Source organism: Scyliorhinus torazame, chromosome 4, assembly GCF_047496885.1.
Source record: "Scyliorhinus torazame isolate Kashiwa2021f chromosome 4, sScyTor2.1, whole genome shotgun sequence".
NCBI classification, from domain to species: domain Eukaryota; kingdom Metazoa; phylum Chordata; class Chondrichthyes; order Carcharhiniformes; family Scyliorhinidae; genus Scyliorhinus; species Scyliorhinus torazame.
In genome coordinates this window covers 345437770-345460476 of record NC_092710.1, presented here as the reverse complement: position 1 = coordinate 345460476, position 22707 = coordinate 345437770, and the positions used below count along the sequence as shown (strand labels likewise).

At 48.6% G+C, this 22707-nt stretch overlaps 1 protein-coding gene across 1 annotated transcript in view; it reads left to right on the top strand.

The window, feature by feature from the left end:
- The first annotated feature begins 4661 nt into the window (after positions 1 to 4661).
- LOC140411190 (dynein axonemal heavy chain 8-like) overlaps positions 4662 to 22707 on the top strand; it is a 2783184-nt gene continuing 2765138 nt past the window's right edge. Inside the window, exon 1 of the mRNA XM_072500280.1 lies at positions 4662 to 4905. The gene's annotated coding sequence lies outside the window, so the exon portion shown is untranslated. The remainder of the gene's footprint in view (positions 4906 to 22707) is intronic.

Below are 22707 nucleotides of genomic sequence, written 5' to 3'. Positions count from 1 at the left end.
AGATTAGCTCTCTCTCTCTCTTTTCATGTTTCATTGCCAGACATTGACCGTTTAAAAGTTACTTTCGAGCTGTCTGCCTAAGCAAAAAAGATAATGCCTGTAATTCTCTGAAAGCTTCGAATTGTCTACGAATTGCCTTTTAAATGACTTTCAAATTGTAATCACGCGACTACAAATAAAACAATTCTTTTTGGCACCCGAGAAGTTTTAACTGCAAATTTCTGCTGAGTCCCAGTATTCGCAAAGTGCTACTGGTAACCATATAGTGGAAATGATATAAATTCCTTCAACTTTACACAGTCGAATAATACAAGGAATCGAACAACTTGGCATAGTCCAGAAATAGTACAAATCTTACAACTTGTCGTATTGCGCCAGGACTTTGATTCATCAACTAAGCTTCCCCCAAACTTGGCGTAGTTCGACAGGTTAAGATCCCATCAATTAAAGATTCCTACAATGCTCCTTACAAATTCTGCTCCATCTAGACCTCTGACAATAAGTGTATTCCAGTCACTGTTGGGAAAATTAAAATCTCCTATCACTACCAGCCTGTTGCTCCTATATTTTTCCATAATCTGTTTCCATATTTGTACCTCTATCTCACGCTCGCTGTTGGGTGGTCTGTAGTACAGCCCCAATATTGTCACCGCACCCTTCCTATTTCTGAGCTCTGCCCTTATCGCCTCACTGCTCGAATCCTCCATAGTGCCCTCCTTCAGCACAGCTGTGATATCCTCTCTGACCAGTAATGCAACTCCTCCATCCCTTTTATCTCCCTATCACACCTGAAGCATCGATATCCTGGGATATTTAGTTGCCAATCATGCCCTTCCCGCAACCAAGTCTCAGTAATAGCAATATCATACTCCCAGGTACTAATCCAAGCCCTAGGTTCATCTGCCTTACCTACTACACTTCTTGCATTAAAACAAATGCACTGCATGCCACCAGTCCCATTGCATTCATCATCTGCTCCCTGCCTACTCTTCACCTTAGTCACGCTGACTTCATGATCTAGTTCCTTACAGGCTTTAGTTACTACCTCCTTACTGTCCACTAACCTCCTCATTTGGTTCCCATCCCCCTGCCACATTAGTTTAAACCTCCCCAACAGCATTAGCAAAAGCACCCCCAAGGACATTGGTTCCAGTCCGGCCCAGATGTAGACCGTCCAATTTGTAGTAGTCCCACTTCCCCCAGAACCGGTCCCTATGTCCCAATGTCCCAAAAATCTGAACCCCTCCCTCCTGCACCATCTCTCAAGCCACGCATTCATCCTGCCTATTCTTTCATTTCTACTCTATCACGTGGCACTGGTAGCAATCCTGAGATTACTACCTCGGAGGTTTGACTTTTTAACTTGGCTCCTAACTCCCTAAATTCTGCTTGTAGGACCTCATCCCGTTTTTTACCTATATCATTGGTGCCTATATGCACCACAACAACTGGCTGTTCAGAATGTTCTGCAGCCGATCCAAGACATCCCTGATCCCTGGGAGGCAACATACCATTTGGGAGTCTCGTTTTGGACCACAGAACCGCCTATCTACTCCCCTTACAATTGAATCCCCTATGACTCTAGTCCTTCCACTCTTTTTCCCGACCTTCTGTGCAGCAGAGCCAGCCACGGTGCCATGAACCTGGCTACTGCTGCCTTCCCCTGGTGAGCCATCTCCCCCAACAGTATCCAAAACGGTATACCTGTTTTGGAGGGAAATGACCGCAGGCAACACCTGCACTGCCTTCCTGCTTTTTCTCTGCCTTTGGTCACCCATTCCCTTTCTCCCTCAGCAATCCTAATCTGTGGGCTAGTGCAGTCAGGAGGAACTGGATGGGTACAGATCGTGGGGGTGCAGTCAGTGGGATCAGTGAGTGGGGGTGTAACCGGGTGGGTTTAGATGGTGGCGTTCAGTCAGGGGGATCAGTGAGTATGGGGGGGGGGGGGGGTGCAGTCAGGGGGATCAGTGAGTGTGGGTGTAGTGGGTGGGGCTGCAGTCAGGGGGATCAGAGAGTTGGGGGGGTAGAGCGGTTGTCATTAGTGGGGTGGAGTCGTAGAAAAGTGAGTGTGGGGGAACCGGGTGTGTAGGTGTTGGTGCAGTCAGGGGGGGGGGGGGAAGAGAGAGGGTCAGTGAGTGGGGGGTATGGATGGTGGAGGTGCAGTCAGGGGAGATCAGTGAGTGGAGGGGGGGGGGGGGGTGTAGATGGTGGGGGTGATGATAGGGGGGGGTCAGTGAGTGGGGGGTATAGATGGTGGAGGTGCAGTTAGACAGGTCAGTGAGTGGGGGGGTATAGATGGTGCGGGTGCAGTTAGGGGGAGCCAGTAAGTGTGGGGGGGGTATAGATGGTGGGGGTGCAGACATGGGAATCAGTGAGTGGGGGGGGGGGTACAGGGCTGTTGTCACTGGTGGGGTGGAGCCGCGGATCAGTGAGAGAGGGGGGGTACCAGGTGGGTGGTTGTTGGTGCAGTCAGGGGGATCAGTGAGTGAGGGGGTAGCGGGTGGGTGTAGTTGGTGGGTGCAGTCATGGGGATTCTGTGAGTGTGGGTGTAGTTGGTGGGGGTGCAGTCAGGGGGATCAGTGAGTGAGGGTGTGTGTGTGGGGGTGAAGTCAGGGGGATTCAGTGAGTGAAGTGGGAGCAGGTGGGTCTAGTTGGTGGGGGTGCAGTCAGGGGCATCGGTGAGTGAGGGGGTAGCGGGTGGGTGCAGTCAGGGGGATTCTGTGTGTGGGTGTAGTTGGCGGGGGTGCAGTCGGGGATCAGTGAGTGAGAAGGGTGGGTGGGGGTATAGTCAGAGGGATTCAGTGAGTGAAGGGATAGCAGGTGGGTGTAGTTGGTGAGGGTGCAGTCAGGGGCATCGGTGAGTGAGGGGGTAGCGGGTGGGTGTAGTTGGTGGGGGTGCCGTAAGTGGAGGGAGGGGTGAGTACGGGTGCAGTCAGGGGTATCAGTTAGTGAGGGGTTACTGGGTAGGTGGGTGTTGGTGGGGGTGCAGTCAGGGGCATCGGTGAGTGAGAGGGTAGCGGGTAGGTGTAATTGGTGGGGGTGCAGTCAGGGGGATAAGTGTGTGTGGTGGGGGGAGGGGTATCAGGTAGGTGGGTGTTGGTGGGGATGTAGTCAGGGGGATTCAGTGAGTGTGGGATAGGGGTTGTTGGTGGGGGTGCAGTCAGGAAGATCAGTGAGTGGAGGGTGGGTGTAATTGGTTGGTTGCAGTCAGGAGTGGTCAGTGAGTGGGTTTGTAGATGGTGAGGGTGGGGAGGGTCAGTGAGTGGGTGGGTATAGATGGTGGGAGTCAGTGTGGGGGGGTCAGAGTGAGGGGGGGGGGTCAGAGTGAGGGGGGGGTCAGAGTGAGGGGGGGGGTCAGAGTGAGGGGGGGGGGTCAGAGTGAGGGGGGGGGTCAGAGTGAGGGGGGGGTCAGAGTGAGGGGGGGGGTCAGAGTGAGGGGGGGGGGTCAGAGTGAGGGGGGGGGTCAGAGTGAGGGGGGGGGTCAGAGTGAGGGGGGGGGTCAGAGTGAGGGGGGGGGGTCAGAGTGAGGGGGGGGGTCAGAGTGAGGGGGGGGGTCAGAGTGAGGGGGGGGGTCAGAGTGAGGGGGGGGGGTCAGAGTGAGGGGGGGGTCAGAGTGAGGGGGGGGGTCAGAGTGAGGGGGGGGGTCAGAGTGAGGGGGGGGGTCAGAGTGAGGGGGGGGGGTCAGAGTGAGGGGGGGGTCAGAGTGAGGGGGGGGGTCAGAGTGAGGGGGGGGGGTCAGAGTGAGGGGGGGGGTCAGAGTGAGGGGGGGGGGGCAGAGTGAGGGGGGGGTCAGAGTGAGGGGGGGGGGTCAGAGTGAGGGGGGGGGGTCAGAGTGAGGGGGGGGGTCAGAGTGAGGGGGGGGTCAGAGTGAGGGGGGGGGTCAGAGTGAGGGGGGGGTCAGAGTGAGGGGGGGGTCAGAGTGAGGGGGGGGTCAGAGTGAGGGGGGGGTCAGAGTGAGGGGGGGGGGTCAGAGTGAGGGGGGGGGGGTCAGAGTGAGGGGGGGGGGGGTCAGAGTGAGGGGGGGGGGGGTCAGAGTGAGGGGGGGGGGGGGTCAGAGTGAGGGATGGGGCTACCGGGTGCGTGATGGTGAGGATGCAGTTAGGGGTGTCAGTGAGTGAGGGGAGGGGTGTGTCGTCGGTGGGGTGCAGTCAAGGAGTTTGTGAGTACGGCGGGTAGCGGGTGGGTGTAATTGGTGAGACTGTGGGGGTAGTTGTAGATGGCGGGGGTGCAGTCGGGGGAAATTATGAGTAGGGGAGGGGGGGGGGGCACCGGGTGGGTGTCAAGAAGAACCGCTTCCTCCTCTGGCTCCCGCCACTAGGTGAGTTGAAGTGAGGCCATTCCAGTTGACCTTGAGCATCATAGGGCCTGTGGAACGGGCCCGGCCGCTGCACGAAGTGCTTCTCCCTCCAGGGGCAGAGCCCGAAGCGCTGTTCCCGCGAGCCCCGCTGAAATCAGTGCGCGGCCGAGCGGCGGTTGGAGGAGTCTCGCGGACGGGCGCTCGCGCGGCCAGGCTGTGATTGGAGAAGTCTCGCGGGCGGCGGGGCGGCGGTTGGAGGAGTCTCGCGGGCGGCCGAGCGGTGGTTGGCAGAGTCTCGCGGGCGGCGGGGCGGCGGTTGGAGGAGTCTCGCGGGAGGGCGCGCGGCCAGGCTGTGGTTGGAGAAGTCTCGCGGGCGGTCGGGCGCGCGGCGGTTGGTTTGATTTGACTGCCAGCTGCTTCGGAAAAAGAGACGGAAGATTCAGGAGATCCACCTCAGTGAACCTTCACTGCCCGTTTCTTTCTCCTTTAGGTCACAGGGCGACGACGAAGTTTCGGATTTTTATAATTGTTTGAACAGGTCGCGAGAAATTCGCGCGTATTCTTCCGTTGGCGTAGGTTTTCAATTTTACTGCCTGGAGAAATATTTAGTGAGTATTGTATTGCGGCTATTAGACATTTAAATTACATTGACAAGCAAAAAGTTAGGAATCCCTTCAGTGAATTCTGAATAAAATGTCGATATGTTGTGATGGCAAACAGCAGAGGCTCACATGGTTATGTCTGAAATAATTTGCTGTTTTTAAACTGGAGGACAACAAAAACAGGTGGAAGATATGGAACCATATCATTAGCTGTTTTTTAAAACTATTTCTCCCGTGTTTGGAGGAGATGCGTTCTCTGTGACTGAAGGCTTAAGGGGTTGGAGGAAAGTAGGTAATGTAGACCATAAGATACACAAGCTGAATTATGCCCATTGTGTCTGCTCTGCCATAGTGCCATGGCTGATATAATAATCTTTATTGTCACAATGTGGAGATGCCGGCGTTGGACTGGGGTGAGCACAGTACGATTTCTTACAACACCAGGTTAAAGTCCAACAGGTTTGTTTCGATGTCACTAGCTTTCGGAGCGCTGCTCCTTCCTCAGGTGAATGAATCTGAGGAAGGAGCAGCGCTCCGAAAGCTAGTGACATCGAAACAAACCTGTTGGACTTTAACCTGGTGTTGTAAGACTTCGTACTTTATTGTCACAAGTAGGCTTACATTAACACTGCAATGTTGTTACTGTGAAAGCCCGTAGTCGCCACATTCCAGCGCCTGTTCGGGTACACTGAGGGAGAATTCAGGATGTCCAAATTACCTAACAGCACGTCTTTTGGAACTTGTGGGAGTAAACTGAGCACCCGGAGGAAACCCATGCAGAGAGAACGTGCAGACTCCGCACAGACAGTGACCCAAGCAGGGAGTCGAACCTGGGATCCTGGTGTTGTGAATCCATAGTGTTAACCACTGTGCAACCGTGCTGCCCATGAGGATATATTCCTCATCCCCATTCTCCCGCCTGTCATCCCTAATCCCAAGGAACTGATCATCGACTTCTGGAAGTGTAATATGATACAAGCTCCTGTCTACATCAATGACTCGGAAGTGGAGATTGGATTGGATTTGTTTATTGGCACGTGTACCGAGGTACAGTGAAAAGTATTTTTCTGCAAGCTGATCATTTAGTACATGAAAATAAAATACATAAAAGGGCAACACAAGGTACACAATGCAAATACATAGACACCGGCTTCGGGTGAAGCATACAGGAATGTAGTATTAATCAGATCAGTCCATAAGGGGGTTGTTTAGGAGTCCGGTAACAGCAGGAAAGAAGATGTTTTTGAATCTGCGTGTTCTCAGAATTTTTTATCTGCTCGATGGAAGAAGTTGAAAGAGTAAGTAAGCCGGGTGAGACGGGCAGCGGGAGGTGTAGATGGAGTCAATGGATGGGAGGCAGGTTCGTGTGATGGACTGAGCTGTGTTCACTACTCTCTGAAGTTTCTTGCAGCCTTGGGCCGAGCAGTTGCAAGATCATTCTGTAATGTAGCCAGGTAGGGTGCTTTCTATGGTGCATCTGTAAAAGTTGATAAGGGTCACTGTGGGCTTGCCGAATTTTCTTAGTTTCCTGAGGAAGTAAAGGTGCTGTTGTGCTTTCTTGTCGCGACAACGTGGGTGGACCAGGACAGATTTTTGGTGATGTCCACACCGAGGAATTTGAAGCTGTTAACCATCAGCCCCGTTAATACAGACAGGGTGTGTACGGTACTTTGCCTGAAATCAATGATCAGCTCTTTAGTTTTGCTGGCATTGAAGGATAGAATGTTGTTGTTACACCACTCCACTCGGTTCTTGGCATTGGGACTGGTTCCGGGGGAGGTGGGACCTGTACAAACTGGACGGGTTACACCTGGGCAGGACTGGGACTGATATATTAGGTGGGCTATTTGCTAGAGCAGTTGGGGAGGGTTTAAACTTAATATGCCAAGGAGATGGGAACCTATGCAAGGAGTCAGAGAAAGAGGGAGCAAGAACAGAAACAAAAGGTGGAAAAGTGATAGATGGAGAAACCAAGGGCAAAATTCAAACTGGCAGAAGGGAAAAGTAATGGGATCAAGGCAAACAATGTGAAAAAGACAAACTTAAAGGCTCTGTGCCTTAATGCACGGAGCATTTGCAATAAAGTGGATGAACTAATCGCCCAAATATATAAAGGGTACAATATAATTGGGATTACGGAGACATGGCTACAGGGTGTTCAGGGATGGGAACTGAATGTCCCAGAGTTTTCAGAATTTAGGCATAAAACAAAAGGTGGTGGTGTGGCACTGCTGGTTAAGAGGAGATTTAACACAATAGTGACCAAGAACATTAGCTCTTGTGAAGTCTGTATGGGTAGAGTTGAGAAATACCAACACAAAAAATATTAGTGGGTGTCATATATAGACCTGCAGTGGTGATGTTGGGAATGGCATTAAACACAAAATTAGAGATGCATGTAATAAGGGAATATCAGTGATCATGGGTGATTTTAATCTTCACAGATTGGGAAATCAAATTAGCCACAATGCCGTAGAGGAGGAATTCCTGGAGTGTATACAGGATGGTTCTGGAGGAACCAACTAGAGAACAGGCCATCTTAGACTGGGCACTGTGTATCATAGAATCATTGAATTTACAGTGCAGAAGGAGGCCATTCTGCCCATCGAGTCTGCACCGGCTCTTGGAAAGAGCACCCTACCCAGTAACACTAATCTTTTTGGACACTAAGGCCAATTTATCATGGCCAATCCACCTAACCACATCTTTGGACCTGGGAGGAAACCGGAGCACCCGGAGGAAAACCCTGCACACACTGGGAGAACGTGCAAAATCTGCACAGACGGTGACCCAAGCCGGGAATCGAACCCAGGACCCTGGTGCTGCCTTAGAGAAGGGAATCCTTGCCAATCTGGCTGCACAAGACCCCTTGCAGCTGAGTGACCATAACATGATAGAATTTTTTATCAAGATGGAGAGTGAAGTAGTTGATTTGGAGGCTAGGGTGCTGAATCTTAATAAAGGAAACTATGAAAATATGAGGCGCGAGTTGGCCTTGATAAATTGGGGAGAGTTAAAGGGATGACCGTGGATAGACAATGGCAAACATTCAAGGAATGCATGTGGGATCTGCAGCAACTGTTCATTCCTGTCTGGCAAAGTAAAATTGTTAAGGCGGCCAATCCATGGCTTGCAAAGGAAATTAGAAATAGTGTCCGATCGAAGGAAGAAGCATACAGATTGGCCAAGAAAAATAATAGGTCTTGAGGATTGGGAGCAGTTTAGAATTCAGCAAAGAAGGACAAAGGGATTGGTTAAGAAGGGGAAAATACAGTATGAAAGTAAGCTTGCAGGGAACATAAAGACTGACACTAAGAGTTTCTATAGATATGTGAAGAGAAATAGATTGGTAAAGAGAAATGTAGGCTCTCTACAGATAGAAACGGGAATGCATAATAAGGGACAAAGAAATGGCTGAGCAATTGAATGCATACTTTGGTTCTGTCTTCACAAAGAGGATACACATCAGATACCAGAAATGTTGGAAAATGAAAAGTTTAGTGAGAAGGAAGAACGGAGGGAGATCAACATTAGTAGAGAAATAGTGCTGGGAAATTTGATGGGATTAAAGGTGGATAAATCCCCAGGGCCTGAGAATCTGCATCCCAGAGTGCTTAAGGAGGTGGCTCTGGAAGTAGGGGATGCATTTGGGGTCATCTGGAACAGTCCTTGCAGATTGGAGGGTAGCTCATGTCACTCCATTATTCAAAAAGGGAGGTAGAGACAGCAGGAAGCCTAACATCGGTAGTGGGGAAAATGCTTGAATCCTAACATCGGTAGTGGGGAAAATGCTTGAATCCATTATCAAGGACTTTATAGCGGAACGTTTAGAAAGCAGTGGCAGGATCAGTCAGAGTTGGCATGGGTTTATGAAGGGGAAATCATGCTTGACACATCTGTTGGAATTCTTTGAGGTTGTAACCAGTACAGTTGACGAGGTGGAGCCAGTCGATGTATATTTGGACTTTCAGAAGGCGTTTGAAAAAGACCCGCACAAGAGATTATTGTGCAAAATTAAAGCGCATGGGATTGGGGGAAGTGTATTGAGGTGATAGAAAGCTGGTTGGCAGAGAGGAAATAAAGATCCACAGGGATCAGTGCTGGGACCCCAGCTATTCACAATATAAATGATTTGGATGAGGGAACAAAACGTAACATCTCAACGTTTGCAGATGATACCAAGTTGGGTGGGAGGGTGAACTGTGACGAGGATGCAGGGATCCTACAACATGATCTGGACAGGTTGGGCGAGTGGGCAAATCACTGGCAGATGCAATATAATTTGGATAGGTATGAGGTTGAACAGGAAGGCAGATTACTACCTGAATGGTTGTAAATTGGGAGAGGAGAGTGTGCAGTGGGACCTGGGTGTCCTTGCGCACCAGTTGCTGAAGGTAAGCATGCAGGTGCAGCAGGTGGTAAAGAAGGGTAATGGTATGTTGGCATTTATTGCGAGAGATTTCAAGTACAGAAACAGGGATGTGTTGTTGCAATTATACAGGACCTGAGTGAGGCCACACCTAGAATAATGTGTGCAGTTTTGGTCTCCTTTTCTGAGGAAGGATGTTCTAGCTCTCGATAATAATCGCTTATTGTCACAAGTTGGCTTCAATGAAGTTACTGTGAAAAGCCCCTAGTCGCCACATTCCAGCACCTGTTGAGGGAGGCTGGTACGGGAATTGAACCTGCGCTGCTGGCCTTGTTCTGCTGTACCAGCCAGCTGTTTAGCCCACTGTGCTAAATCAGCCCCTGGATGCAGGGAGTGCAGCGAAGGTTTACCAGACTGAATTCGTGGATGGCGGGATGTCATAGGAGTGATTGATTAGATTAGGATTATTTTCACTGGAAATTCCGAAGAATGAGGGGGGAATCTCACAGAGACTTATGAAATTCTAACATCACTAGACAGGGTAGATGCAAGGAACATAAGAACTAGGAGCAGGAATAGGCCATCTTGCCCTTCGAGCCTGCTCCGCATTCAATTAGATCATGGCTGATCTTTTGTGGACTCGTCTCCATTTTCTGACCCGAACACCATAACCCTTTGTTCCTTTATTCTCCAAAAATCTATCTATCTTTATCTTGAAAACATTTAACAAAGGAGCCTCAATTGCTCCACTGGGCAATGAATTCCATAGATTCACAGCCCTTTGGGTGAAGAAGTTCCTCCTAAGATCAGTCCTAAATCTACTTCCCCTTATTTTGAGGCTATGCCCCTTGGTTCTGCTTTCACCCGCTAGTGGAAACAACCTGCCCGCATCTATGCTATCTGTTCCCTTCATAATTTTATATGTTTCTGTGAGTTGCCCCCGCATCCTTCTAAATTCCAACACGTACAGTCCCTGTCTCCTCAACCTCTCCTCATAATCCAACCCCCTCAGCTCTGGGATTAACCTAGTGAATCTCCTCTACACACCCTCCAGCGCCATTCCGTCCTTTCTCAGGTAAGGAGACCAAAACTGAACACAATACTCCATGTGTGGCTTCATTAACACCTTGCAGCATAACCTCCCTGTCTTAAACTCCATCCCTCTAGCAATGAAGGACAAAACTCCATTCACCTTCTTAATCACCTGTTGCACCTTTAAACCAACATTTTGCGACTCATGCAATCAGACACCCAGGTCCCTCTGAATCGCAGCATGTTTTAATATTTTATCATTTAAATAATAATCCCTTTTGCTGTTATTCCTACCAAAATGGATAATCTCACATAAGTCAACATTGTATTCCATCTGCCAGACCCTAGCCATTTCACTTAACCTATCCAAATCCCTCTACAGACTTCCAGTATCCTCTGCACTTTTTGCTTTACCACTCATCTTAGTGTCGTCTCCAAACTTGAACACATTGCACTTGGTCCCCAACTCTAAATCATCTATGTAAATTGTGAACAATTGTGGGCTCAACACTGATCCCTGAGGGACACCACTAGCTACTGATTGCCAACCAGAGAAACACCCATTAATCCCCACTCTTTGCTTTCTATTAATTAACCAAGCCTCTGTCCATGCTACTACTTTACCCTTAACACCGTGCATCTTTATCGTCTGCAGCAACCTTTTGTGTAGCACCTTGTCAAAAGCTTTCTGGAAATCTAGATAGACCACATCCATTGGCTCCCCGTTGTCTACCACACTGGTAATGTCCTAAAAAAAAATTCCACTAATATAATAATAATCGCTTGTCACAAGTAGGCTTCAGTGAAGTTACTGTGAAAGGCCCCTAGTCGCCACATTCCGGCACCTGTTCGGGGAGGCCAGTACGGGAATTGAACCCGCGCTGCTGCCTTGTTCTGCATTACAAGTCAGCTGTTTAGCTCACTGCTAAACCAGCCCCTAAATTAGTTAGGCACAACCTGCCTTTTATTAACCCAGGCTGTGTCTGTCCAATGGGACAATTTCCATCCAGATGCCTCGCTATTTCTTCCTTGATGATAGATTCCAGCATCTTCCCTACTACTGAAGTTAAGCTACCTGGCCTATTACCCGCTTTCTGCCTACCTCCTTTTTTAAACAGTGGTGTCACGTTTGCTAATTTCCAATCCGTCAGGACCAGCCCAGAGTCTCGTGACTTTTGGTAAATTATCACTTGTGCATTTGCAATTTCCCTAGCCATCTCTTTTAGTATTCTGGGATGACTTGTCTACCTTTAGCCCCATTAGCTTGCCCATCACTACCTCCTTAGTGATAACAATCGTCTCAAGATCCTCACCTGTCATAGCTTCATTTCCAATAATCACTGGCATGTTATTTGTGACTTCAACTGTGAAGACCGACCCAACAAACATGTTCAGTTCCTCAGCCATTTCCTCATCTCCCATTATTAAATCTCCCTTCCCATCCTCCAAAGGACCTATATTTACCTCAGCCACTCTTTTGTTTTATATATTTGTATAAACTTTTACCATCTTTTTATATTCTGAGTAAGTTTACTCTCATAATCTGTCTTACTCTTTATAGCTTTTTTAGTAGCTTTCTGTTGCCCCCTAAAGATTTCCCAATCCTCTAGTCTCCCACTAATCTTTGCCACTTTGTATGCTTTTTCCTTCAATTTGATATCCACAGTCAAATTACCCTCTTTCTACCGTCCTTCCTTTTTGTTGGTCTAAACCTTTGCTGACCACTGTGAAAAATCGCTTGGAATGTTCTCCACTTCCTCAACTGTTTCACCATAAAGTCCTTGCTCCCAGTCTTCCTTAGCTAGTGCTTCTCTCATTCCATTGTAATCTTTGTTTAAGCACAAAACGCTAATGTTTGATTTTACCTTCTCACCCTCCATCTGTATTTTAAATTCCACCATATTGTGATCGCTCCTTCCGAGAGGATCCCTAACTATGAGATCATTAATCAATCCTGTCTCATTACACAGAACAAATTTAAGATCGCTTGTTCCCTCGTAGGTTCCATTACATATTGTTTTAGGAAACTCGCGGATACATTCTATAAACTCCTCCTCGAGGCTGCCTTGACCGACCTGGTTAAACCAATCGGTATGTAGATTAAAATCCCCCATGATAACTGCTCCCAATGGTGGTTGTGTCCAGAACCAGGAGTCACAGTCCGAGGATTCAGGGTAAACCATTTTGGACACCAATGAGACATTTCTTCACCCAAAGAGTGGTGTGCCTGTGGAATTCATTACCAGAGGAAGTAGTTAATGCTAAAACATTGAATATATTCAAGAGGCGGCTAAATATAGCACTTGGGGAGAATGGGATCAAAGGCTGTGGGGAGAAAGCATGATTAGGCTATTGAGTTGGATGATCAGCCATGACCGTGATAAATGGCGGAGCAGGCTCGAAGGGCCAAAAGGCCTACTCCTGCTCCTATCTTCTATGTATCTAAGTTCTCTATTTCCCTCCTGTATTCTGACTCGTCGTTCGAGATCTGACCCACTATGGTCGTGTCATCAGCAAACTTGTAGATGGAGTTGGAACCAAATTTTGCCATGTTGCTCTCTTTGGTTGTTTCTAAATATGGCGGTCAATATGGTCGCCTTCCTTAATTCTAATTACGTTTGCTTTAGAGTCGCCAGGTATCTTTCGATACCGCCACAAGGTTCAAACCCGAATACTGATCAAAGAGTCGGTACACCAGTTAGTTAGTTCAAAGTCAATACTGATGTGTTGGGTGCTCTGGATCCGTGGAACACACAGGCTACCAACACTTAAAATAGTACAACACTATTTTATTAAGCTAGAAACTGTTGAACATACTTTCACTGTGGGTTAACACGATGTTGGATTAAACTAAAGACCTATGCCTGTCCTAACCAGTCTATGCACTCAGCACATGGTGAAGATCTGTGCTGTAAACTCTGTCCTTCTGAGAGGCTGCATCCCGAATGAGCGGGAAAACTGATGCCCTCTGTCTTTACAGTGAGTGTGCTGTAACTGGTGATTGGCTGGGGTGTTGTGTGTCCATCAGTGTGTGTGTCTGCACCATGATATACTGGTGTATATTATGACATCCCCCCTTTTATTAAAAAAAATGTATGTTTGTGGCAATAGATAATGTGGTGATAAAGTTCTTAACTACTTCTGGGATGCGAAGACATATTTACAGGACTATGTACATGAGAACTAAGCTATTTACATGGGAAGGTGCCTGGTGCAGAGAAGCAGTATGCAACGAGTAACGAGATCAACACTATATATAAACCAGGGAAACGATCAAACAAAGCAACGAAACAATTCCGAGAGTCCATAAATTCGAAAAGTTCATAAATTTGATCTCTGAGGTGGGCGACGAATTCTGGTTGACCGCCTCAAGGGTGGGTCGAGAGCCGCCGGTTCAGTAGCGATCAGGACTGCGTCAAAGTCAGAGGGAAGCAGAGTGACAGGGAGCTCTGCATAGTCCGTGGCAGGGTCAGCAGGAGGGCGAGGCGACACAGGAGGATCACGTGGCGAGTGTGGAACAAGACGGAGGGCGCGTCGATTGCGGCGCAGAATAGAGCCATCCGGTAGACGAACCAGGAACGAGCGGGGGGGGCCACATGCCAAAGGACAACAGCGGATGCAGACCAGCCACCATCCAGAAGATGGACGCGGCCGTTGTCATCTGGAGCCAGAGCAGGGAGATCAGCTGCACGGGAGTCATGAGCTGCCTTGTGCTGTGCACGAGACAGCTGCACCCGGCGAAGGACCGGAACGTGGTCGAGGTCTAGGACATGGATGGACAGCACCGTCGTCCTCCGGGTGCGATTCATGAGTAATTGGGCTGACGACAGGCCAGTGGACAGTGGGGCGGAGCAATCAAGGTAGAAATCAGACCCAGCATCGGCCGCCTTGCATCGGAGCCGTTTGACGATATGTACTCCCTTCTCTGCTTTGCCGTTGGATTGGGGGTACAGGGGACTGGACGTCACGTGCAAAATTGTACCGCCTGGCAAAGTTGGACCATTCTTGGCTGGCGAAGCAGGGGCCATTGTCCGACATAACCGTGACCGGGGATGCCGTGTCGAGCAAAGGTTTCTTTACATGCACGAATGACTGCCGACGAGGTGAGGTCGTGCAACCGGATCATCTCCGGGTAATTCGAAAAGTAGTCCACGATCAGGACATAGTCTCTGACCAGCGCGTGGAACGGTTCGATGCCCACCTTGGTTCATGGTGACGTGACCAACTCGTGGGGCTGCAGGGTCTCACGTGGTTGGGCCGGCTAGAAGCGCTGACAAGTGGGGCAGTTTAGCACTGTGTTGCCTATGTCCATCATTACAAAGAACAGGGTGTCCCCGAAGCAAATAATGAAAATGAAAGCAATATCTACTCGTGCACGAAATACTACAGACTAAACTATCACTACTGCTAAAGCCTCTACTTAGCTTCGGGCGCCCACTCAGTCAGGAACAATGGCCGTGTTCGGTTCTGAGGCTGCTGGGGTCGAAGTGGTAGAGGGGAACAGCTAAGGTCGTCCGTCTGGTAGCGAGCATTGACCTTGGACATACTTGCTTCTGGTGGACGGGTCTCTCCGCTGTGAGAGCCAAGTCCAAGAGAGCGATTCTCTCTTTGGGGGCCTTCTTCTTATACGCGAAGGGGGCTTTGCGCGCTTTTGGGCGGGCTTTGAACTTGGCCCCAATCAATAGGGCCATTTCTTGATCATTCGCATTGATCCTGACCAATAAAGGGTTGGGTGCCCTGATGGCTGGGCGTGTCCTAGGTGGCCGTTGGCCTGCTTTGTTTTCTGCTTTCGGTTTGGGGAATTGGCGCCGCCATGTCTGGGGCCAGATTGGTTATTTAAGTACCTTCCTTTGTTCCCGGAGATGGGCCATCCATATGCTAATGGACCTACAGTTTCAGTCTCGTCTGGGAGCTGTTTCTCCAATATGCAGATAGGCTCTGTGCCGGCCTGCTTTCTTAGCATTGTCCATATTTCCTGTAATCTTTGCAAATGTCCATTTGTATTCTGGAAGTGGCCATCCCAAATGGCTACCTCCACACAGACTTATGTGATGTGGAGATGCCGGCGTTGGACTGGGGTGAGCACAGTACGAAGTCTTACAGGTTAAAGTCCAACAGGTTTGTTTCGATGTCACTAGCTTTCGGAACGCTGCTCCTTCCTCAGGTGAATGAAGAGGTCTGTTCCAGAAACACATATATAGACAAATTCAAAGATGCCAAACAATGCTAGGAATGCGAGCATTAGCAGGTGATTCAATCTTTACAGATCCAGAGATGGGGTAACCCCAGGTTAAAGAGGTGTGAATTGTCTCAAGCCAGGACAGTTGGTAGGATTTCGCAGGCCAGATGGTGGGGGATGAAAGTAATGCAACATGAATCCCAGGTCCCGGTTGAGGCAGCACTCGTGTGCGGAACTTGGCTATAAGTTTCTGCTCGGCGATTCTGCGTTGTCGCGTGTCCTGAAGGCTGCCTTGGAGAACGCTTACCCGGAGATCAGTGGCTGAATGCCCTTGACTGCTGAAGTGTTCCCCGACTGGAAGGGAACATTCCTGCCTGGTGATTGTTGCGCGATGTCCGTTCATTCGTTGTCGCAGCGTCTGCATGGTCTCGCCAATGTACCACGCTTCGGGACATCCTTTCCTGCAGCGTATGAGGTAGACAACGTTGTCTACCTCAAGTCTACCACAGACTTATGTGTATAGGGATAGTAGGGGAATGAAACAGAAAATGCTGGAAAACCTCAGCAGGTCTGGCAGCATCTGTAGGGAGAGAAAAGAGCTAACGTTTCGAGTCCGATGACTCTGTCAAAGCTAACAGTCAGAGAATGGGGAATATTTATGTGGGGAATATGTGGGGCAGGTGTTACACCTTCTGCGATTGCATATTTATACTGTGGAGTGAAGGAAAGATGGGTCATAGCCACAGAAACCCAGGGAAACGGGTGCTAATAGCCACAGAAACCAAGGGAAAAGAGTGCTAATGGCAGTCCCTAGAGATTAAAAAAAGGTGTGAGAGGCTAAACAGCAGAGAAACTAACATCAGAGGCTAAACTGACAGATGGAGATGTGCGGGGGAGGGGAAGGGGGAAGCGAAGGGGTAAGGAAAGATGGGGGGGGGGTTAAATATATATTAAGAAAGAAAGAAATAAAAGACACAGTTGAAATGAAATAGGATGAAAACAAATGGGTCTAGGTGAGGTAGAGCTAATCATCTGAAGTTGTTGAATTCGATGTTGAGACCGGAAGGCTGTAGCGTGCCTAACCAGACGATGAGATGTTCCTCCAGTTTGCGTTGAGCTTCACTGGAACATTGCAGCAGGCCAAGGACAGACATGTGGGCATGGGAGCAGGGTCTTGTGTTAAAATGGGAAGGCCCGGATCCTGAATGTGCACAGACCGAAGGTGCTCAGCAAAGCGATCAGAGGAGACCACATTGGGAGCAGTGAATGCAATAGACCAGATTGGAAGAGGTGCAAATGAAACGCTGCTTAACCTGGAATGAGTGTTTTGGGCCTGGGATGTTAAGCATGGAATAGGTAAAGGGGCAGATGTTACACCTTCTGCAATTGCATGGGAAGGTGCCATGGGTGACGTGAGAGGTACTGGGTATGGTGGAGGACTGGACTCGATTATCTCTGCGGAATGCTGAAAGAGGAAGTGAAGGGAATGTGTTTGGTGGTGGCATCACGCTGGAGTTGGCGAAAATGGCGGAGGATTATGCTTTGCATACGGAGGCTGGTGGGATGAAATGTGAGGACAAGGGTGACTCTATCCTTGTTCTGGGAGGGAGGGGAGGGGGCGAGGGTAGTGGCGCGGTAGATATACCGCATACTGTTGAGGGCCCCGTCAACAACTGCCGGTGGGAAATCACGGTTGAGGAAGAAGGAACACATTTTCAAAGCACCATATTGGAAAGTGGCATCATCGGAACAAATGTGACGGAGGCGAAGGAGTTGAGAGAAAGGGACGGAGTCCTTACAGGGTGCGAAGAGCTGTAGTCCAGATAGCTGTGGGAGTCAGTGGGCTTGTAGTGGATATTAGTAGATAGTCTATTGCCGGAACTGGAGACAGAAAGATCAAGGAAGGAAAGGGAAGTGTCTGAGATGGACCAGGTGAAAGTGATGGAGGGGTGGAAACTGGAAGCGAAGTTGATGAGTTTTTCCTGGTCCAGAAGAGAGCATGAAGCGGCACCAAATAGCCATCCATGTATCGGTAAAGGAGTTGTGGGAGGGGACCCGTATAGGCCTGGAACAAGGAATGTTCCACATACCCCATGAAAAGACAAGCGTAGCTAGAACCCATGCGGGTACCAATTGCTACACCTTTGATTTGGAGAAAATGGGATGAGTTAAGTTGTTGAGATAGAACAAGTTCAGCCAGGCGGAAGAGAGTGGTGGTGGATGGGAATTGTCCAGGCCTCTTTTCGAGCAAGAAGTGAAGAGCTCTCAGGCCATCCTGGTGTGGGATGGAGGTGTAAAGAGATAGCACATCCATGGTGAATAGAATGCGGTTGGGGCCCGCGAACTGGAAGCTGTCAATATGATGCAGTGCATCAGAGGAATCCCGGATGTCGGTGGGGAAGGAATGGACCAGAGGAGTGAGCATGGAGTCAAGATGAGAGGAAATAAGTTCGGTGGGGCAGGAGCATGATGACACAATGGGCCTGCCGGGACAGTCCTTTTTGTGGATTTTGGGAAGTAGATAAAAGCGGGCTGTCCGGGGTTGGGAGACTTGAGGTTGGAGGCTGTAGGGGGAAGGCATCCAGAGGAAATGAGATCGCTAATGCTGTTGGAGATAATGGCTTGATGTTCAGTGGTCTGATCATGGTCCAGGGGAGATAGGAGGAAGAATCTGAGAGTTGCCGCTCAGCCTCTGCGAGGTAGAGATCAGTGCGCCAGAAGACACAGCGCCCCCTTTGTCGGCAGGTTTGATGACAAAGTCGGGGTTATACCTGATGGAGTGAAGAGCAGAAAATTCGGAAGGAGAGAGGTTGGAATGGGTGAGGGGGGGCAGAAAAATTAAGACGTCCAATGTCCCGTCGACTATTCTCAATGAAAAGATCAAGGGCAGGTAATTGTCCCGGCGGGGGGTCCACCTGGAGGTAGAATGTTGGAGGCACATGAAGATATCAGTGGAACGGGGGGAGGATTCTTGCCCAAAGAAGTGGGCACGGAGACAAAGGTGACGAAAGAAGAGTTCGACATCAGGTCGAACCCGAAATTCATTGAAGTGTAAGAGTACAATGTATTGTATAGTTGGGGGCGAAGCAGCTTTGCAGGGCCCCAGTATTGAGGACCATCATGGCGGAGGTGTTGTTTATTCTTACTGATGGTGGTCTGTGGGTCAGAAAGTCAAGGATCCAGTTGCAGAGTGAGGAGCCAAGTCCTAGCTTTTGGAGCTTTGATATGAGCTGGGATAATGGTGTTGAAGGTGGAGCTGCAGTCAATAAATAGGAGTCTGATGTAGGAGTCCTTTTTGTCGAGATACTCCAGGGATGTGTGTAGGACCAGGGACCGGTTGCAGCGGTATGCAAATTGCAGTGGATCTAGGCATCCTGGGAGTATGGAGAAGGTCGGTAGGTTTAAGTTTCTGGGGATCACCATCACCAACAGTCTGTCATCGTCCACTTGCATTGATGCAACAGTGAAGAAAGCCCAACAACATCTCTAGTTCCTACGGAAGCTAAAGGAATTTGGCATGTCTGCACCGACTCACTCAAACCTCTACAGATATGCCATTGAGAGCATCCTATCCGGCTGCATCGGAGCTTGGTATGGCAACTGCTTGGCCCAAGATCGCAAGAAACTGCACAGTGTGATTAATGCAGCCAAACGCATTACACAAGCTTGACACTCGCCCATTGATTCTGTTTGCACCTCCCGCTGTCTCAGGAAGGCAGACAGCATTGTCAGACCACTCGCACCCAGGCTTTGCTCTCTTCCAGACCCACCAGGCAAAGTCTGAGGACCCGTACATCCAGACTTGGGAACAGCTTCTTCCCCATAGTTACCATACTTCTCAACGACTCTCCTTCAGACTGATCTGTCCCCATAAGGCACTATTCATGATGCTCTATGCTGCTCTTTCTTATGTCGTATTTGCTTATTTTGCCCTTGTTCCATACTGTAATTATTTATTTGCCGATGTACTGTGTACTTTTTCGCATTAACTAACTAGTATTTTTTTCTTTTGTGCTGTGTATGTTTCTTGGGCTGCAGAAAAATACTTTTCACTGTACTTCGGTACATGAGACAATAAATAAATAAATGCCCTTATTATTCAAGAACACCAGATTTTTGCTTGAGGTGCTGTTACCTACATTCCAAAAGCTGGAGGGTGGAATTAGACAGAATAATTCTTTTTTAGAATATAAGAACAAGGAGCTGGAGTAGGCAATTTGGCCCATCAAGCATGCTCCACAGTTCAATACGATAATAGCTGATCTCTATGGGCAGCACTGTAGCACAGTGGTTAGCACTGTTGCTTCACAGCAGTAGGGTTCCAACTTCGATTCCCGGCTTGTTTCACTGTCCGTCCAGAGTTTGCACGATCTCTGTCAAAGAACAACACAGCACAGGAACAGGTCCTTCTGCCTGTACCGGTCATGATACCAACCTTTGCCAAAACCCTTGGTACTTCCTTGTGCCGTATCCCTCGATACCCATCCTATCCAAGTGTTTGTCAAGATGCCTTTTGAACGCCATTAATGTATCTGCTTCCACAACCTCCCCTGACAATGCGTTCCAGGCACTCACCACCGTAAAAAACCTGCCTCGCACATCTCTAAACTTTGCCCCACGGACATGAAACCTATGCTCCCTGGTGACTGACCCCTCCACTCTGGGAATGAATGCCTGCCCTTCCGCTCTATCCATGCCCCTCATAATCTTGTAGACCTCTACAGGTGACCCCTCAACCTCCGTCTTTCTAATGAAAAGAGTCCAAGTCTATTCAGCCTCTCCAAATAGCTAACACTCTCCAGACATCCTGGTAGACATTGCATACAAAATGATCAGGGGGTTAGATAGGGGGGACAGTGAGAGCCTTCTCCCGCGGATGGAAATGGCTGGCATGAGGGGACATAGCTTTAAACTGAGGGGTAATAGATATAGGACAGAGGTCAGAGGTAGGTTCTTTACGCAAAGAGTAGCGAGGCCGTGGAATGCCCTACCTGCAACAGTAGTGAACTCGCCAACATTGAGGGCATTTAAACGTTTATTGGATAAACATATGGATGATAATGGCATAGTGTAGGTTAGATGGCTTTTGTTTCGGTGCAACATCGTGGGCCGAAGGGCCTGTACTGCGCTGTATCGTTCTATGTTCTATGTAAACGTCTTCTGCACCCTCTCCAAAGCCTCCACATCCTTCTCATAATGTGGCGACCAGAATTGTGCGCAATATTCCAATTCGCCGGAATATGGCGACTAGTAACCTCATTGCAGTGTTAATGTAAGCCTACTTGTGACCATAAAGACTTATTATTAAGTGTGGCCTTACCAAGCATGACTAGTTTTTATACTCTATGCCCCGTCCAATGAAGGCAAGCATTCTGTATGCTTTCTTGACAACCTTATCCACTTGTGTTGCTACTTTCAAAGATATGTAGATCTGCACGCCCAGATCTCTCTGACTTTCTATATTACTAAGAGTTTTGCCATTTACGGTACATTTCCCTTCAATGTTAGACCTATCAAAATGCATTACCTCACATTTGTCTGGATTAACCTCCATTTGCCATTTCACTGCCCAAGTCTCCAAACTATCTATGTCCTGCTGTATCCTCTGACAATCCTCAACACTACCTGCCACTCCGCCAACCTTGGTGTCATCCGTGAATATATTAATCAGACTAGCTACATTTTCCTTCAAATCGTTTATGGATACTATGAACAACTGAGGCCCCAGCACCGATCTCTGGAACACCACTAGTCACAACCTTCCATTCAGAAAAATACCCTTCTACTGCTACCCTTTGTCTTCTGTGACCGAGCCAGTTCTGTATCCATCTTACCACCACCCGTGTGACTTCACCTTTTGTACCAGTCTGCCATGAGGCACCTTGTCAAAGGCTTTACTGAAATCCATGTAAACAACATCCACCGCCGTCCCCTCATCAATCATCTTTGTCACCTCCTCAAAACTCGATCAAGTTAGTGATATACGACCTCCCCTTCACAAAACCATGCTGTCTATCGCTAATGAGTCCATTTGTTTCCAAATCAATATAAATCCTGTCCCTGAGAATTCTCTCCAACAACTTACCTACTACCGACGTGAGGCTCGCCGGCCTATAGTTTCCAGGATTATCCCTGCTACCTTTCTTAAACAGCGGTACCACATTAGCTATTCTCCAGTCCTCTGGGATCTCACCTGTAGCCAATGAGGATACAAAGATGTCAGTCAAGCCCCAGAAATTTCCTCCCTTGCATCCCTCAGTATTCTGGAGTAAATCACATCCGGCCCAGAAGACGTATCTACCTTAATATCTATTAAAAGACTCAATACCTCCTTTTCGATGTTAACATGGTCACCTTCCACAAAGTCCCTTTCTTTGGTGAACACTGATGCAAAGTAATCATTTAGTACCTGGCCCCTTTCCTCTGGCTCAACACATAGATTCCCCCTACTGTCTTTAAGTTGTCCAGTCCTTTCCCTGGCTACTCTCTTGCATTTTACATATGAATAAAAAGCTTTGGGATTCACCTTAATCCTACTTGCCAAGTACTTTTCATGACCCCTCCTAGCCCTCCTAATTTCCCGCTTAAGTACCTTACTACTTTCTTTGTACTCCTCAAGCGTTTTGACTGTCCCCACCCTTCTAGACCTTACAAAAGCCTCATTTTTCTTTTTGACGAGGTTCACAATATCCCTCATTGTCGAAGGCTCCCTAAACTTGCCAATTCATCCTACATTCCCTCAGGACCTTGACTTTCCTGAATCCTAATCAACTGTCACTTGAAAGACTTCCACATGTCCGATGTTGATTTACCATCCAACAGTCGCACAGAATCCAAATTCTTCAATTCCTGTCTAATGTTATCGTAATTTGCCTTTCCCCAGTTGAACACCTTAACGCGAGGATTACCCTCATCCCTTTCCAAAAGGACCCTAAAAACGTACGGAATTGTGGTCACTACTCCCAAAATATTCCCCTACTGAAACCTCAACCACCTGTCCAAGCTCATTCCCCAATACCAGATCCAGTACTGCCCCTTCCCTAGTTGGACTGTCTACACATTGCATCAAGAAGCCTTCCTGGATACATCTTACAAACTCTGCCCCATCTAAGCCCCGAACACTCAGTGAGTCCCAGTCAATATAGGGGAAATTAAAATCCCTGACCACAACAACCCTGTTACTTTTGCCCTATCCAAAATCTTACCACCTATCGCCTCGGCTTTCTCT